Here is an 18456-nt window from a genome sequence, read left to right as displayed (position 1 = left end):
TCATCACTATATTGTTCTCTGTGTCTGTGAGGTGTTTTTTCTTAATCTTCTCACCTTTTTGCACCCATCCCCCTCCCCTCTGACAGTTGTCAATCTGTTTTCTGTATCTAAGAGTATATTTTTGTTTTGTTTATTTTGTTCATTAGATTCCACATACAGGGTGTCCCACAAAAATGTATTCATACTTTGACTATTAATTCCAATGGGTTAAATCTGAAATGAGAGAAACATCAATTGAGTTACCAACTGTTAAGAGTGTATACATTTTTGTGGAACGCCTTGTATAAGTGAAGTCATATGGTATTTGTCTCCCTCAAACTGGCTATTTCACTTAGCCATTTCCTTCTGACAGGAAGCCCTCCACAGTTCTTTGCTATATTATATATTCACTCTTTCTTTTTTGTTCCCACCATGACTACATTGCAGGTTTTCTCTTTAACTTTGGTTTTTGTCACTTGACTATGATGTTTCTAGGTATATTTGTGTATTTGTGAGTATGCATTTGTATTTATCCTGCTATATGTTTTGGGCTTCTTGGATATATATTTTGTTGACTTCTATAATTTTGGAAAATTCTGGGCCATTGCATCTTTAACTATTTCTTCTACACCCTGTATGAGAATAATAATTAATTTATGTGTCTCAAATCATTGTTAGTGTCTGAAATCATATGACACTATATGTACTAATAAAAATGCAAATGCAGATTTACACAAAAATAGGGAAAGTAGAAAAATTAAATGTAAAAAATATGCTCCTCTGATGCTGAATAAAACCAACAGATTTTCCCTCCCTTATTTTAAACCTATAACTTTGTGAAGGTTTTCAGATCTCAGGCTATTTTATCTGCCTAAATTTATGATTTTTAAATTTTGCTTGTGATGGGGCGCAGGTCTCACTATGCCTCCAAACAGCACCTTGGCACCTTGAATATGTGAAGCTGAAGACATTTGAAGAAACAGCAGAAGCAGGAAGGTCACCGACCTTCTCTCCCGCACTCGTCCCCTGAAACAGGCCATGAAACTTCCACGTGCGGGGTGCCCGCCCTACACCAGGAGGGAAGGAGCGGTCTTGCTTCTGAAGACCAAGAAGAATCGGAGCAAACATGCCTGGCTCAGTTTCCCCTAGCTAGTAGACATGCCGCATACTTCCTACCCCATCGTGTTCCTCCAGTATGGCCCATTCTTCACCAAACCCAGCATGAAACAAAACATAAAACACCTGTTTCCTCATATCCTCACTTTATTTTGAATGTTCCCATGTCATGTAAAACATAAATAAATGTGTATGTTTCTCTCCTGTTAATCTGTGTTTGTCAGTTTGATTTTCGGACCCAGCCAGGATACTCAGAATGTCAAGCAGAACGTTTTACTCCCCTGCACCTGCGATACTCTTGTCTGATAATCTAGACACCTCGCTACATGCGGCACCTTCTTTGGTTGTTGTTGTTAATCCTCACTTGAGGATATTTTTCGACTGATTTTTAGGGAGAGAGGAAGAGGAGAGAGAGAGAGAGAGAGAGAGAGAGAGAGAGAGAGAGAGAGAGAGAGAGAGAATATCAATGTGAAATTGGTTGCCTCCAGCTTCTCCAGGGCCAAGGATTGAGCCTGCAACCAAAGCACATGCCCTGGACCTGAGTCAAACCAGGAACCCTTCAGTCAGCTGGCCAACACTCTATCCACGGAGCCAAACTGACTAGGGCTGGCACCTTCTTCTTACAGAATTACAAACTAATGAAGGTCAATTTTGAGTTTCCCTAGGTACCCTAACCAGACATCGTGATCCTTCTGAACCCCCCTCAACCCTGCCCCCAAAGAACACTCTATTCTGCGAAGACACATGTACCTTCATATTGCCCGTAGCTTAATCTCCTTTTCATTCCTTTGGTCTCGTCTTGTCACAACCCTCAGTTTAATTACTTATTTAAATTTAATAAAAAGCAGTAAGCCACCCACTTGTGTTTTTCATTTACCACTTTCTTCAACATGAGCCACAAATTTACAATGTGACAGAAAATTCACGTCCCCAGTTTGTCTCTTTGTAACTCCCAGCAACAGAGTGTGTGTCTTTCTACTATCAATGTAATCGTTATAATTGGCAGATGATGATACAAATTAGGAAAACTTAATTTTTAAAAAAAATGCTCCACAAAATTTTACCAGCTCTATATTTCAAAGCACGTCTCTGTCCGTTTCTCACTTCTTTCTCACAGTCCGCCCGTGGGGCAGGGAGCACAGGTGTTGTCCCCCTTACGGAAAGTGGCTGACCTGCCTCAGAGGGTCCCGCGAGCTAGGTGCGTCTCGGGCGTCACAGTGTTCTGCTAAGCCAGCACAGTGGGCCACGCAGAATCACTGCAGATTTGCTTTTGGGCCTCCTGTGGAAAGAGAAAATTACATTTGTGAACAACGCATCAGGAGACTGAAGATCCTGTTTCCATGCAGCCATTTATGATGAGACCCAAACATATTACTTTACTTTGTAATTTCTGCATCTATCATGAGATGTAGAAGTCCACATCGAATCACACCGACTGCCTCACAGATACAAAAAGTGCTCTGCGAGCCAAACAATCCCCCCACCCCCTTACACAGGTGCTGCTTGGTAGCATGTACCAATCCCCTCGGTTCAAATAGCACCGATTCACAAATACTATTGAAATATAAATAATAAGGGCGTAATGAGCTTTGAATATTGTTACTTTTGTTTTAATGTATTTAAAAAAACTTAATGTTTTTTAAAGACAAGTTTTAGTTTTACAAAAGAGTCGAGAGAAAGATACAGAAAGTCCCCATACCCTCCCCGCCGACATGCATAGCCTCCCTTCCTGTCAACATCACTCACTGAAACGGTGCATTTGTTACCAAGAAGGGGTCTAGATTGACACCCCATCTCCTTCCAAAGTTCACAGTTCACATTAGGGGTCACTTTTGGTATTGTACATTCGATGGTTTTGGAAAAATGTGAAATGATATATATCCATTACTATGGTGTCATATGGTGTATTTTCACTGCTCTAAAGATCCTTTATGCTCTGTCTATTCAAACACCCTCCCCCCAACCCCCCGCGTGCAACTGCTGGGAAACCGCCGATGTTTACTTTCTCCACAGTTTCACCCTTTGCAGAATGTCCTATAGTTGGAATTAAACAGTATGCAGTCTTCTCAGAGGGCCTTCCTTCACTTCGGAACAGGCACTTAATTTTCTTCCATGTCTTTTCTTGACTGGATAGTTATTTCTTTGTAAGTACTGAATATACTCCGCTGTTCGGATGTACCAGGGTTTATTCATTCACTCAGCTATTGAAAGACATCTTAGTTGCTTCTAAATTTTGACAATTTTGAATAAAACTGTTGTAAACATCTATGTGCCAATTTTCACATGGACATAAGTTTTCACTCATTGGGTGAATTCCAGAGTCTGATTGCTAGATTTTTGTGGCAAGGGGATGTTTAGCTTTGGTAAGAAACCACCAAGCAATCTTCCAAAATGGCTGCACCATTTTGCAATCCCATTGTTCCTGTTGTGCAACAACTTTACCAGCATTCGCTGTTGTGCTCTAATGTATTTCTCATTGGAAATTTATATAATTTAATTTTTGGTAATGGCAGATTTAACATTCAGCTAACAAAACTCCTAAACAATGAAGCTTGGCTTTCCTGTGCCAGTCGCAGCAGCCCCACCCCAGCCCTCAGCCCTTCCCAAAGACTAGGGCGGCCTCTGCTTCCCTCTGGTACTCGGAAATCTGCCTGCCTTGAGTCTGAGTTCTCTGCCTTGCCAGAAGCTCCTTTTCCAAGTCTGTTTCTCCATGCGAAGCTATAGTCTCCCCATTTTCATTTGACCTGTTCTGTATCTGGGTGTCTTCTGCCATGAGCTCCTTTTGTCTTGAGATTTCCGGCAACACTTCAGAGGATGCCCAGAGTGCCAGGGGTCTCGTCAGTCTCTCCAAATCCAGGACATCCCCTTCTCTGGAATTAGATCCCGAATAAACCTGTGTCTAAGTGACCTGCTGAGCATCACAGGACTTAGCGACAGAGCTGGGGCCACGAGTCACTCGCCTCAGGCCTGGGGGGGAATGAAGCACCATTCTTCCTGACATCCCTTTCCAGTCTGTAGCCTTGCTTTCTTCAAGGCATATCCTGTAACACCAGTCAGGAATTACTCCAGGACTCCTGATATCTTTCAGGGTCAAGAATGTCCCTTTTGAGGTGAATAAGGCATGATAATGAATATTTATTTCCAGTAAGTTAGACCAAGATGAAGTGTGTTGCTCTAGATTAGCCATATGTGCCCCTTAATAGCTTAAGAAAAGGCTCCAGAGTATCTAATAAATAAGCACCAAAGAGAAATAAAATGGCAGTGTTGCTAGGATACCTGGCTGGGCACTTGTTTCATGATCAAGTCAGTAAGTGTAAAACAAATAATGGCAATTGGCACCTCAAAGAAATACAAAATGCTTGCTCAAAGTGACAATAAGAAGGAAAAAATGACCTATGGAGAAGGGAGACCTACCTTCTGGCCACATATTAAGTTGAAACAAGTGCTAATTCTTTTTGTGTGGTCTATCAGGAGCTTGAAAAATCTTGTAGCAGTCATGACTACGTGTAATTACAGCAGTAGATGCAAATTCACATACAGTTATTCTCTTGTTGCTTTCTTGTTCTTTGTGTTTAATCAACAAAGAAGGCTTTTCCATGGCAATGATCCACTAAGTACTAGGGTTCATTTAGCTCGCATCTACCCAAGGCCAGGGCCACTGATCAATTCATCCAACTCAACAAAAGAGTGAGAATCCATTAAAACTCCCTTTGGAGCCTAGCAAACAAAACTGGTTATTTGATTTCCCTGTCTGCTTCACTGAATTTTAATCACCTAATTAAATGAAAATATTTTAAAATCACCTTTGTATGTCCAAATTATGGCTGGCAGCATGAAGGTTAAACATGTGATAGAAGAAACAGCTTCCTTCTACAAGTGAAGATGTTTCGGCAGACACTGGGGCCTAGGGGCTGGGTCTTATAACTTAGATGGTAGCTAACAAAAATCAGATTTAAAAAAAAATTATGAAAGTTGTCAGAGTGCAAATATGTTATTAAGTCTAAGAGTTGATTTCAGGGACCTGAAATATGTAATTAGGCTAAAAGGTCAAAACCTGGTTAACAGAGACTTTGAGATGGAGGTGAAGTGCAATACAGATAACAAACAATAGAACACCATACCTTTTCTCTACATATTAATGGACACCCACATTTTCTTCATAGGATTTGAGTGCTCTGATTTGTTCATCAGTGAGCTAGACTTAAAAACCAAAGTGGAAATTTCTGACAATGGAAAATCAGAAAGGCTCACAGAAAAGGCAACATTAGAAACATATGTACATCAGATGCTGGGGAATTCAGTGCAAGCCTTAAGTTGTTGGGGGAAAGTGCAGATCAGTAAGGGTTGTCCTGATAAGCTTGCAAAAATAACATCTTGAGGTGGATTTTTTAGCAGACAAGTAATTTAGATCAGCAAAGAGGAATGGGATAGAATACTTTTCAGTAATTTCACCTCTATCACAACAAAAAACACTGCTTTGTGTGATAGAGGTAAAATTCTCTAGCTATAATTTTTTTTTCCTAGCAAAATCAAACACCAACCAATCCCTAAACACTTCTCACTACTTTCCCCCTGAGACCTGGGTTTGATTTGAAAGGACAGTAATGAATGCTGAGTCCAAAATTCTACTGTCAAATTCCTTCAGGCTTGCTCTTGCCAACTGAATTATTAGCTTAGGGAAGGCCACAGATTTTTTTCCTTCATTAATTCATAGAGCAATATTCTATATGCCTGCCAGCCATGGTTTTTTTAATTTCTCCTGGGTTGACCTAATAATGTCAGCATTTAACTATTCTTATTATCTCCACAAAGTATCAGGCATTGGAAGATGCACATTTTTACAGAAGAATATGTGACAAGCTCTGAGATCATGATGCACATGACAGGTTGAAGAGCCCGAGTAGCTTTCAACTTCTAAATCCTGGTCTCTTTAAAGTGTACCCCTGAAGTACAGGTTTTATTTGGAAGGTATTCTGCACAAAATTCCACCTGGGTAATGTTGAAGTTTTCCCTAAGATGTGTCTATAGCAGTGGTTCTCAACCGTGGCTGCACATTAGAATCACCTGGGAATCTTTTTTAAATCCTGATTTCTGGGCCTCATCCTCCGGAAATTCTGTTTCTTTGTTATGAGGTGGGGCCACAACATTAGTGACAAAGAACCAGAATTTCCAGAGGATGAGGCCCAGAAATCAGGATTTTAAAAAGATTCCCAGGTGATTCTAATGTGCAGCCAAGGTTGAGAACCACTGGTCTATAGGATCAATAATGATTTATCTTTTGTGGCTCCTGCTTTAGTAGGAAGAATTGATAGGTGTTTGTTTGTTTGTTTTTGTTTTTTTTCCATTTATTCCTCACAATAAACTTTGATTGGATGCAAATTGCTATAATGTTCTACAATCTTTTCTTTTTCCTTCTGCATTTTTCCCTTTTTTCCCCTTGGGCTCCATTTTTACTGCCTAACAATGTGGGAAGTGGTAGGGAATGTGGGAGATTAAGGTCATCTCTCTATCCTGTAGTTTTACCCCTGAGTCCTTCATTTTCAGTAACACTATGGCTCTCCAGGAGCAAATCTTGTCACTTTTAATAGTGACCTGCCCCAAATATTTTGCCTGCACAATGTAATGTTTAAACCATTCTGTGATTGCTTGAACTCTGTGCTACATGAAAAGCCAGGACTATGGGGAGTTTGCAAATGGGAGATGTCTCAATTTCCTTTATGTAGGATAAAAATGAAGACAGCAGTTCAGCCTCTTATTGCCTTGATGATAGGCTCATGAGGCCCAAGAACACCTACTGGTGGGAGCTTTGCTATAAGAGTTTCCTGATATTTAACTCTGTTAAAGAATATTGAGAGGAGAGTTTTATTAACATAAAGTTTACAAAACATACAATTTACTTACTTAAGGCATCTAATTAAATAATTTCTAGTGCATTCACAGAATTATGCAACTTATCAGAATCATGCAAAAAGAAAGCCCATTCCATTTAGTTGTCTCCTCTCAATCTTCCATCCCCCTAGCCCTAGGCAAATAGTAATATACTTTCTGTCCATTTAGATTTGCCTAATCTGAACATTTCATATAATTGGACTCATTTAATATTTGGTCTTTTTATAACTGGCTTCTTTCATTTAGCATAATATTTTAAGGTTCATCTATCTTGAGTAGATTATTAGTTACTTTCCATCTTCTTACCCCTGCCAGCCCCTGTGCATTCTCCACATGTTGGTAAGAGTGTATTTCCAAACTACAAATCTGCTTATGGAGCTTTCCATTGCCTTCAAGAAGAAGTCCAACTTCCTGACAGAGACCAAATTCTCTTTAAAAAAATTATAGTCACCATTTTGAAGGGTAGAGTTCAGTGGCATGAAGAACATTCACAATATTGAGCATTCAATCTCCAGAACTCTTTTCTTCTTGCAAAAGGAATACTATGTCCATTATAGAGCATCTCCCCCATTTTCCCCTCTTCAGACTCTGGCAATAATTATTAATAGAGACCATTTCTGTGTCTATTAATTTGAGTAACTAGGCACCTCAAATAAGTGGTATCATAGAGCATTTTTCTTTTGGGGGCTTTTCTATTTCACTTAGCATAATGTCCTCAAGGTCTGTATGTTATAGCATATATCAGAACTTCCTTTCTTTTTAAAGCTGAATAATAGTCTATTGTATGCATAGAATACATTTTGTTTAGCATTCATGCACTGGAGGATAGTTTAGTTGCTTCTTCTTTTGGCTACTTTGAACCATAATGCTATACAGTAATAATGATATATATATATATATATATATATATATATGTATATATATATATATATATATATATATATATATAAATATTTGTTGGAGATACTGCTTTAAACTATTTTGGGTATGTACTAAAGGGGATCAGGATCTGTCACCTTAGTGTATGTCATTTAGGCATAAGGATTTTTTTAAGATTAAGGCAATTGGAAATCAGCAATTACAGGACAATTTCTCTATTCTCCCATTATTTTCCTAAATCAGGGCATATGTTTCCATTTGTGAGTGGCATAAACTTCCTTTGGGAATGTGCCCCCTTGTTCTATACCAGGTAGAGGAGAGTAACTCTGATCATCAGAAACAGAAAATCAGCAATGAGATGACTGCATAAATAAACCTTACTACAATAGCCCAAAACTTCCATTAGTTTCTCCATATATTCCTAATCACTTTCACATAATTTACTCTGCCTCAAAGCCCAAACCTTCTGGTGGGCTTTGTTGTTGTTGAAGTGATGAATAAGTCTCCAAGTCTACTTCATGACGTTTACTTTTTTGTCTGAACTTCCAGGAACACAAAATATTAATAAAATGTTATGCATTTTCTCCTGTTAATCTGTCTTTTGTTAATTTAATGTGCAGGTCCCCAGATCCTAAACCTAAAAAGATAGAGGAAAAGTTTTTCCTCCCCAGCAATACCTAGAAGATAAATTGCTGGATCAAATGGTAATTCTATTTGTGTGTGTGTGTGTGTGTGCGTGTGTGTGTGTAAAACAATACTGTTTTTCACAGTAGCTACACCATTTTGTATTCCCAACAACAATGCACAAGGGTTCCAATTATTCCATAGCCAAGTGAACATTAGTTTAGTTTGTTTGTTTGTTGTTTTCTGGGAGCAATCTTACCAGAAAACAACATGTATGAAATGGGATCTCATTGTGATTTTTATTTGCATTGTTTAATGTATGTGTCCTGATGCTACAACAGATTATACCTGACACTGTATCTACTACTTGTCTCACATCTGTCTGATATATGAATACCTACTGCAGACTTCAAAGGTTCTGCTTGGCAACACTGCCTCATGTATAAATGAGGAACATAACCATGATCCTTTTTTCTTAGAGTGTTGTTGCTGTTTTTAAGATGAATGGATGTATTGTAGTAGAGCATTTAATAGGTCCCTGTTAAAAGCATAAATGTTTACTACTGCCTGATGCTACTAAAACACAATCTAAGTTATGCCTCTCCAAAATTAGCTTCATGTTTGGGCTGCTTCATCACTAATTAGCTAGCTATTGAATTCCTGATATGATTGTTGCGTCTTCTTGCATATAATAAATATACCAACCAAGAAATCCGGCTTGACATGCTTGTTTGTTGCATTTATGGAAAAGTATAACTTTAATAATAGATGGGTAAGTGTCTAAACAAAATGTCTATAGCCTTGGCAACAAATGGATTATAAGAAGCAGCTTGGCCTGCAACACCTGGGGAAGCCTCTTGCATCCTACTTCTAAAATGTCTGGGTCTAGGTGACATCTCCGGTTTGATTTATCCACTTAGAGCAGCGATTCTCAACCTGTGGGTCGTGACCCCTTTGGGGGTCGAATGACCCTTTCACAGGGGTCGCCTAAGACCATCGGAAAACACATATATAGTTACATATTGTTTTTGTGATTAATCACTATGCTTTAATTATGTTCAATTCGTAACAATGAAATTGGGGGTCACCACAACATGAGGAACTGTATTAAAGGGTCGCGGCATTAAGAAGGTTGAGAACCACTGACTTAGAGGAAAGTGAACTTGTGGAACAGAAAAGGTCAATGCCTACTCTCTACCAGTAGGGGATGAATGGCTTAGTTTCCTTACTGATGGGGTAAAGAATTATAATAGGAAGAACAAGCCTGGTTATGCCCAGGTATGGTTAGCTAAGCGATGACAAGAGATTGCAGGCAGTTCCCCATACTTGGAATATCACTTTAGTCGTTGAAAACTTACATGATATCCTGGGATTTGAAACACCTGGTTGGCAAACCTCCATTCTTAGAAAAGCCCTATTCCATAAAGGTAGTTAAAAAGAGCAGAATTTGGGCAGAAATTTATTTCTTCCATGGGAAGAAGTAAAAACATAGATAAAAGGGGCAGATTTGTTGTTCTTCAAAAAGCAATGATGAAACATCAAACAGTGGGGAGAAAAAGTTAATAAATATCACAGTTATTTAGAGCCCAGTAATTATCATAATGGCACTTCAAATGACATTCAATCTCCTTTTTTTAAAATATAACTTTTTCCAAAATTGTTCAAAGGCCATTCACCTTTCCTCTTTTGTACTTATCCGTAAAGGTTATCACAATGCAGAGAAACTGTACTTTTCTATACATTACATCAAACCTCAGCCCAGAAAATGGGACAGAAACTTACTTGGAATGTCGTCCATGGCGTATGATTCACATTTGAGAGTCCAGCTGAGTTTCTCATAATACAGGTGAATAAGTCAGCAAAGTGCGTTTCATTACTCACCCTGTGATGCAAAGCTTTAATGTTCTCATCAGAATCAACGCAAAGATTTTTGATCAGGAATTGACAGATAGATATTTTTACTGCTGGGTCAGTAGTTTGAAAGGTACCAAAATCATGTTATTTGTAAAAGTTTGATGAGGGAAAATAGGAGGGAAGTAGAGGGAGGCTGCTGCTAGCTGCCGAAGCTTTAGAACAGACCTGAGGTCTCAATCTGTTTCCTCTGTGACCGTGAAAATGAAAGCAGAGTTCACTTCCCATCCCACGGCCACTGTCGCTCAGACATCATTTGCACCACCTGTCATTGACATGTGATCACAGGGTTTCGGCTTTCTTTTCTCTCCACTGCCATTACAAGGTGGAGCGGTCATGTTATAATGGAGGATCCCTGGGGGAAAGACCACAGTTTGTGTCAATCGTCAGGCCTCTAAAATCCCAGTGCTGAGCACATCCCCGTGGCTGAGCTCCTAGCCATGGATGGGACATCACTCCCTTGCCTCTTCTTCATATAGCTCAGAGGTTTTGTAATAGATCAGACAGAAAGAATTCCCACCTTTCCATGTATTTTAAAAAGGTTTTATTGGGAACGATATGTAAAGGAGTCATTTTAGAAGAGCTGGCGTCACCAAAACCAGTATGCTTATCAGGGTTTCCCTAAAGCCCGGCAGCTCCTCAGACAAGCAAAGGAACTCAGACATGGGCCTTTTGTTTGCCAAACCTTTTCCCTAAATTAACCAGAGAGCAGAGACTCTAGCCCCGAGAGAGCTTAGATCAACAGTTCTCAACCTGTGGGTTGCGACCCCTTTGGAGGTCAACAACCCTTTCACAGGGGTCGCCTAAGACCCTCGGAAAATACATATATAATTACATGTTGTTTTTGTGATTAATCACTATGCTTTAATTATGTTCAATTTGTAACAATGAAAATACATCCTGCATATCAGATATTTACATTACGATTCATAACAGTAGCAAAATTACAGTTATGAAGTAGCAACGAAAATAATTTTATGTTTGGGGGTCACCACAACATGAGGAACTGTATTAAAGGGTCGCGGCATTAGGAAGGTTGAGAACCACTGGCTTAGATGGATGTCTTGTCACGCACTCTGCTTAAATAATCACATAACTTCTTTAGACTTTGGAGATATGTCCACAGTAACTTTTCTTGCAAACGGATAAGAAATAGCAAAAAGAAGCAACTTACAAAAGAATAAGTACAAAGAGCTAATTTTTAAAAAGTTTTTTAAAAATCTCACTAATAATAAAAATAATGAAAAATAAAAAAAGATGTCAGCGTTTGACTATTAAACCACAAATATTTTTACATACTAATACCCATTACTTATTGAGATATACAGAAATAAACATGCATATATTCATGTAGTGTAAAAGTTATACAATTTCTTGGCAATAAGTGTCAACATTCTTAAAGAATCTGTGAAGTTGATAACATGACTCCACTTTTATAAACTTATCCTAAAAAACTCAACAAATGCACAAAATCTGCATATAAGCATTTTTAATAGAGTAAAAATAGGTTAAGTTTTACATGTCCTGATTTATGGTACTAGTTATATAAGCTATGGAATTCCCATAGAAGGAGCTACAACGTACTTACCTTAGTCATAACAAAATACCATAGACCAGTGGTCGGCAAACTCATTAGTCAACAGAGCCAAATATCAACAGTACAACGATTGAAATTTCTTTTGAGAGCCAAATTTTTTAAACTTAAACCATATAGGTAGGTACATTGTTATTAACTTAATTAGGGTACGCCTGCACCGCGTCTCCCATTGCCCGACCGACCGACACCCCCCACTTTTAAAGCCACTTCTTCAAAATAGACTCCCCGAGGCCAAAAAGTGATTCTGCGCATAGGCCACGAAGTTTCAATTGCACTGTATGTGCGCGCCTGCACATGGTATTTTGTGGAAGAGCCACACTCAAGGGGCCAAAGAGCCGCATGTGGCTTGCGAGCCGCGGTTTGCCGACCACTGCCATAGACTGAGCTGCTTAAGTAATAGAAATTTTCCTCACCTTTCTGAAAGCTGGAAAGTCAAGACCAAGGTACTGGCCAATTTTGCACCTGGTGAGAGCTCTCTCCTTAGCTTGCTGATGGCCACCTTCTCACTGTGTCCTCACATGACTTTCCTCAGTAAACACAGGTGCAGGGATCTCTTTCTTCTGCTGCTTGTGAACCTCACCCTTATAATCTTCTTTAATTTTAATTATTTCCTCAAAGCTCTATTTCCAAATTAAGCTTCCATATATCAATTTGGGGTGGGGAACACAATTCAGTTCATAACAGTACTCATGGGAAATAGAGACACATTGTTAAGTGAAAAACCAAAAACAAAAACCAAAAAATAAAAAAAATAGTCACCTCCAAGTGGTTATTAGGGAGTAAGATAGAAACAAATCTTAGATATGATAAAGGCTTGTGGCTCTCCAAAGAGCAAGTCTCCCCAATACAATGGTATTCATTTCTGTCATTGGGTTTTCTTGACCATTTTCATTTGCTGCTTCAGATAAGATGCTCCAGCACAAATTCCCACTGGACTTTATCTTCAGCTGGACAACCTGGAAACCTGTTTAACATGGGTTGAGAGTGAAAGAGACTCGCCTGAGAAATGAAGATTTCATATTGGCTGGGAAAGGTTGCTTCAAAAGATCATTCCCTACATGCAGAAGAAGAAGGCATATTTGCCAGGGAGATTGTCAGAGCAGGTCATGAGATGCTTCTTGTCATCTTTAAACTCAGAAGAAAGATTAAGAAGTAGAGTACTGGCCCTGACTGGCTTGGATCAGTGGATAGAGTGTCGGCCTGGGGACTGAAGGGTCGCAGGTTCGATTCCGGTCAAGGGCATGAATTTTGGTTGCAGGCACATTCCCAGGAGGGGGTGTGCAAGAGGCAGCTGATTGATGTTTCTCTCTCATTGATGTTTCAAACTCTCTATCTCTCTCCCTTCCTCTCTGTAAAAAAATTATTAAAAAAAAAAAAGAAAAAAAAAAGGAGTACTGGAAATAACAGGAAAACACTTTGTAAACTATATGATTGTCTAACCACTATGCTGTACACCTGAAACTAATACAACATAATATTGAATATAAATTATAATTGAAAAATTATATACTTATGGCAAAAAAATTAACAAATGAGCTAAGGTTTCATGTAGAAATTATTATCATTGACTTATAGGTTAGATCACACATCCACATATTTAGTCATCTCAAAGACAGATTTTTGCTATAGCCATGACTAAATTGATTAAAATTTGTCAAACATCAGGAGTATTAAGCAACATCATGTTCATTCTGTGGGCACAGGTATCTGTCAATGTGTATCTATCTGTCATTTTTATTACCATCATTTCTCTAACTAGCTACTTAATTGAACTATTTATACTATTGAAATTATTTTGTTTATATATTATCACACACTCTTATATTGTGCTTAAAATTGGTTTACCTTTCTATTTAATTTATTATTTTCGTGGTTCATTAAATTTATAGTAGAGTGACATTTTTGTTGTGTTTATTTTTTTAAAAAAAGAAATGTCAAGCCTGATTGTGCAAGCAAATTAAACAATAGGTGCTGCAACTAAGACATAACAAGTATGCAAATAATTATGCCTTTTTGCATACCGAACAAATAAATGAAATATACATAGAAAACAACTGTAAGTATATTATGCAAATATTAAGTGTTTATCCCTTGGTATTTTTTTTCTTTTAAAGTAACATTTATTGTTTTAAAGTTAACATGTGCATATATAGGAAACTGAAAAACACAAGTGAAGAACAAAGCCATCCATAATCACAAGCAGTTTACAGTCTGACATGCCCTTCTAAGTCCTGTGTGTCTACACAACTAAGCTTTCATTTTTATGTAATTAAGATGGCACAGTTATGTATCATCCTTTCATACGCATCATGAATATTTACCATTTCAAAGTCCCAAAGCTATGAGTATTTTGATAACCAAGAATACCGTACACCAAGTCAATCTTGGTGTTTTTTCATCTTTTGTGTTTGTCTTTGTGTTTTATACTTTAGTAGAGGCCCAATGCTCAAAATTTGTGCAAGAGTAGGCCTTCGCAGCCTCGGCTGCTTGGCCCTCAGAGCCCTGGCTTTGTCTGGATGGTCGTTCCACTGTTTGGTTGTTGAGTCGATTTGCATATTATGTTTTATTATTATAGTTTGGAAATTAGTTTTTTTTCCCCTCTTTTAATAGCTAGGTATCTCTTAACCAAGTACCTCTTTACTTCTTTAAGCCACATGTGTCTGAGGCTTTCAAGAGGTACATATGATAACCATACAATATTTTTTCTTTGTTACTAATGGTTATGCACGAGTCCCCCAATTAAAGCCATCAGTGACAGTGTGCTGTACATTTAGTAATTTATAGCCACAATAACAATGTTACAATTTGGTCCCTGCCAACTACTCAAGATTGATGTCTTGATTCTCTGATGTGTGTTTCAAAATATAAAGGCACTCACGAGATAATCACACAATACTACTTCTGGGCCTTTGGAAATAATGTCTTTCAGCCTAGAATTCAGTTTTCTCTTTTGCATTCTGGAAGACACCTTAAAGAGTAAAGTCAATGATTACCCACTTTCTATGAGTTTAATTTTGGTGGGGGTTCCATCTATAAATGATACCACAGTATTTTTCTTTCTTTGTGTGGCTTATTTGATCTAACATAATGCATGTTGCTATGTTGTGTGTGTGGAGTGGGGAGAGATGTTGGTCAAAGGATATGAACTTTGCTATGAGATAAATTCTGAGAATCTAATGCGTAGATGGTGAATATAGTTAATTATAAGGTATTGTACATTTAAAATTTGCTATGAGATAGCAACCTCTTTTCTGATATGTCTCATTAGGCAAAGGAAACCAAAGAAAAAAATAAATTGGTCTACATCAAACTTAAAAGTTTTTGCACAGAAAAATAAACCATCAACAAAACAAAAAGTCAACTTACTGTACAGGAGAACATAGTCAGCAATGATACATCTGATAAGGGGTTAATATCCAAAATTTATAAAGAACTCATACAACTCAACACCAAACAAACAAACAATGCAATTAAAAAATGGGCAGAGGACCTGAATGTTCTATAGAGGACATCCCAATGGCTAAGAGACATACAAAAAGATGCTCAACATGAATAATCATCAGAGAAATTTAAATTAAAACCACCATGAACATGAGATATCACCTCACACCTGTCAGAATGACTATCACCAATAAATCAACAAACAACAAGTGTTGGCAGGGATGCAGAGGAAAGTGTTGGTGGCAGTGCAGGCTGGTGCAGCCACTGTGGAAAATAGTGTGGACTTGCCTCAGAAACTTAAAATGAATACCTTATGATCCAGCAATTCCACTTCTGGGTATATATCTGAAGAAACCCAAAATACTAATTGGAAAGAAAATATGCACCTCTATGTTCATTGCAGTGTTATTTACAATAGCCACGATATAGAAACAACACAGGTACTCATCGATGGATGAGTGGATAAATATATTCAATGGACTATTACTCAGCTGTTAACAGGAATGAAATCTTACCATTTGTGACAGCACGGATGGACCTAGAGGGCATTATGCTAAGTGAAATAAGTCAGAGAAAGACAAATATGATATGATTTCACATATATGTGGAATCTAATGAGCAAAATATATTAACAAACAAACTAGAAACAAACTCATAAATAGAGAGATTAGACTGGTGGTTGTGAGAGAGGAGGGGTGTTGGGGGACTGAGTGAAAAAGGTGAAGGGATTCATAACTGTACATTAATAATCACAAAATAGCCCTGGGGAAGTGAAGTACAGCATAGGAAATATAGTCAATAATATTGTAATAACCATGCATGGTGTCAGGTTGATACTTGAAATACTGAGGGGACTACTTTGTAAAGTTTATGATTGTCTAACCACTATGCTATACACCTGAAACAAATACAAAATAATATTAAATGTAAACTATATTTGAAAAATAAAATTTAAGAAAAAAAGAAATTTGCTAAAAGAGTAGAACTTAAATGTCCTCACCACATACAAACACAGGTAACTACAGGTGAGGTGATGAGTGTATTACTTGACTGTGGTAATTATTTAACAATATATAGTTTACGTATATCAAATAATTACACACATTAAATATATTCAATTGTATTTGTCAATTATACTTTAATAAAGCCACAAAAATAAAGTCACTAATCACTTTTGGAAACGTTTAATATATGCTCTTCCACCTGCATTCCCACCACAAGGCACTTCCATGCCTCTTTATTCCTTCATTTAAGCACATATCATGTTATTATGAAGTTGTTTATTTTGTTTATTTTTTTCCTCATGTGTTATACTGGAAAATGAGTGACTTGATTGAAGACATTCTGTCCTTTAAATGTATGTGTCCCATGTACTGCCATAGTGCTTAGCATGTGAGTATATTTAGAATTTTAATTGGTCAAAAGAATAAATTATTGAATCATGCTTGAATGAATGAAAATATATATAGTTGGAACTATTTTTCACTTAAGAACACAATTTAACTACATTATTTTATTACTAGTGGCCCGGTGCATGAAATTCATGCACAGAGGAGGGGGCGTCCCTCAGACTGGCCTGCACCCTCTCCAATCTGGGACCCCTTGAAGGATGTCCTACTGCCGGTTTACAGGGATCGGGCCTAAACCGTCAGCCGGACATCCTTCTCACAATCCAGGACTGCTGGCTCCTAACCGCTCACCTGCCCGCCTGCCTGCCTGATTGCCCCTAACCACTCTGCCTGCCAGCCTGCTCACCCCCAACTGCCCCCCGTGCCAGTGTGCTCACTCCCAACTGCCTCCCTGCCAGCCTGCTTACCCCCGACTGCCCCCCCTACTGGCCTGCTCACCCCTGCCTTCCCTCCCCACTGGCCTTCTCACCCACAACTGCCCCCCTGCTGGCCTGCTCACTCCAAACTGCCCCCCCATCCTGATCACCTCCAACTGACCTCCACTGAAGGCCTACTTGCTCCCAACTGGCCCCCCTCCTGGTCTGCTTACCCCCAATGGCCCCACCACCCACCAGCCTGATCACCCACAACTGCCCTCCCCTCTTGGCCTCTAACTGACTCTACCTCGGCCCCACCACCATGGCTTTGTCCAGAAGAACGTCTGGAAGGTCTCCTGGAAGGTCTCCCAGTCTAATTAGCATATTGCCCTTTTATTAATATAGCTATTTTGAGAAAATTGGTAAAGTGGAGATATTACTAAATATAAAGTTAAAGTTATTAGATTTGAATTTCCTGCCCGGCTGGTGTGGGTCAGTGGTTGAGTGTCCACCCATGAACCAAGAGGTCACTGGTTCAATTCCTGGTCAGGGCTCATGCCTGGATTGCAGGCTTGATCTCCAGTAGGGGGCTTGCAGGACACAGCTAATTGATGTTTCTCTCACTGATATTTCTTTCTCTCTCTAATCCTCTCCCTTTCTCTCTCTCTAAAGTCAATAAAAACATTTTTTTTAAAGTTTGAATTTTTCCTATCTACATGTAAGCCTTGATCATACACATTAACTTTTTATTCCAAGAATATATTTTAAGCCTATTTATTTAAAATTTTTTGTTAGAGGGAAATAGTGTGGCTTAAAGGGACTCTTCACTTGTCATATTTAGAATAGGTCCAATGTTTTTAACCCTAGCTCCCAAGTATTTATTTAATCCTCAAAAATACTCTAACACTGTTATTATAAAGTCTGGAATATTTTAAAAGTTATATAAACTATCTTGGAGCACCTATCACAGTAGACTAGGCATGCAATTTTGTTGTTGAATACCTATATATATATATAAAGGCTAATATGCAAAGTGTCCCCTCGGGAGTTCGAACAAGAGACTGGGAGTTCAATTGCTCTTTTTGATGTCAGCTGACAACCAGGGGGAGATGTGGAATGAAGGAAGGCCCCGGCCAGCTGCCAGAAAGAAGGCCCCAGCTGGCAGCAAGAAGGCCCCGATCATCCCTGATCATCGGCCAGGCCTAGGGACCCTACCCATGCATGAATTTCGTGCCCCAGGCCTCTAGTAATTAAA

Source organism: Myotis nattereri (genome assembly GCF_964212035.1).
Source record: "Myotis nattereri genome assembly, chromosome: 7".
Lineage (NCBI taxonomy): Eukaryota > Metazoa > Chordata > Mammalia > Chiroptera > Vespertilionidae > Myotis > Myotis nattereri.
Note: the sequence above shows the minus strand (reverse complement) of the source record.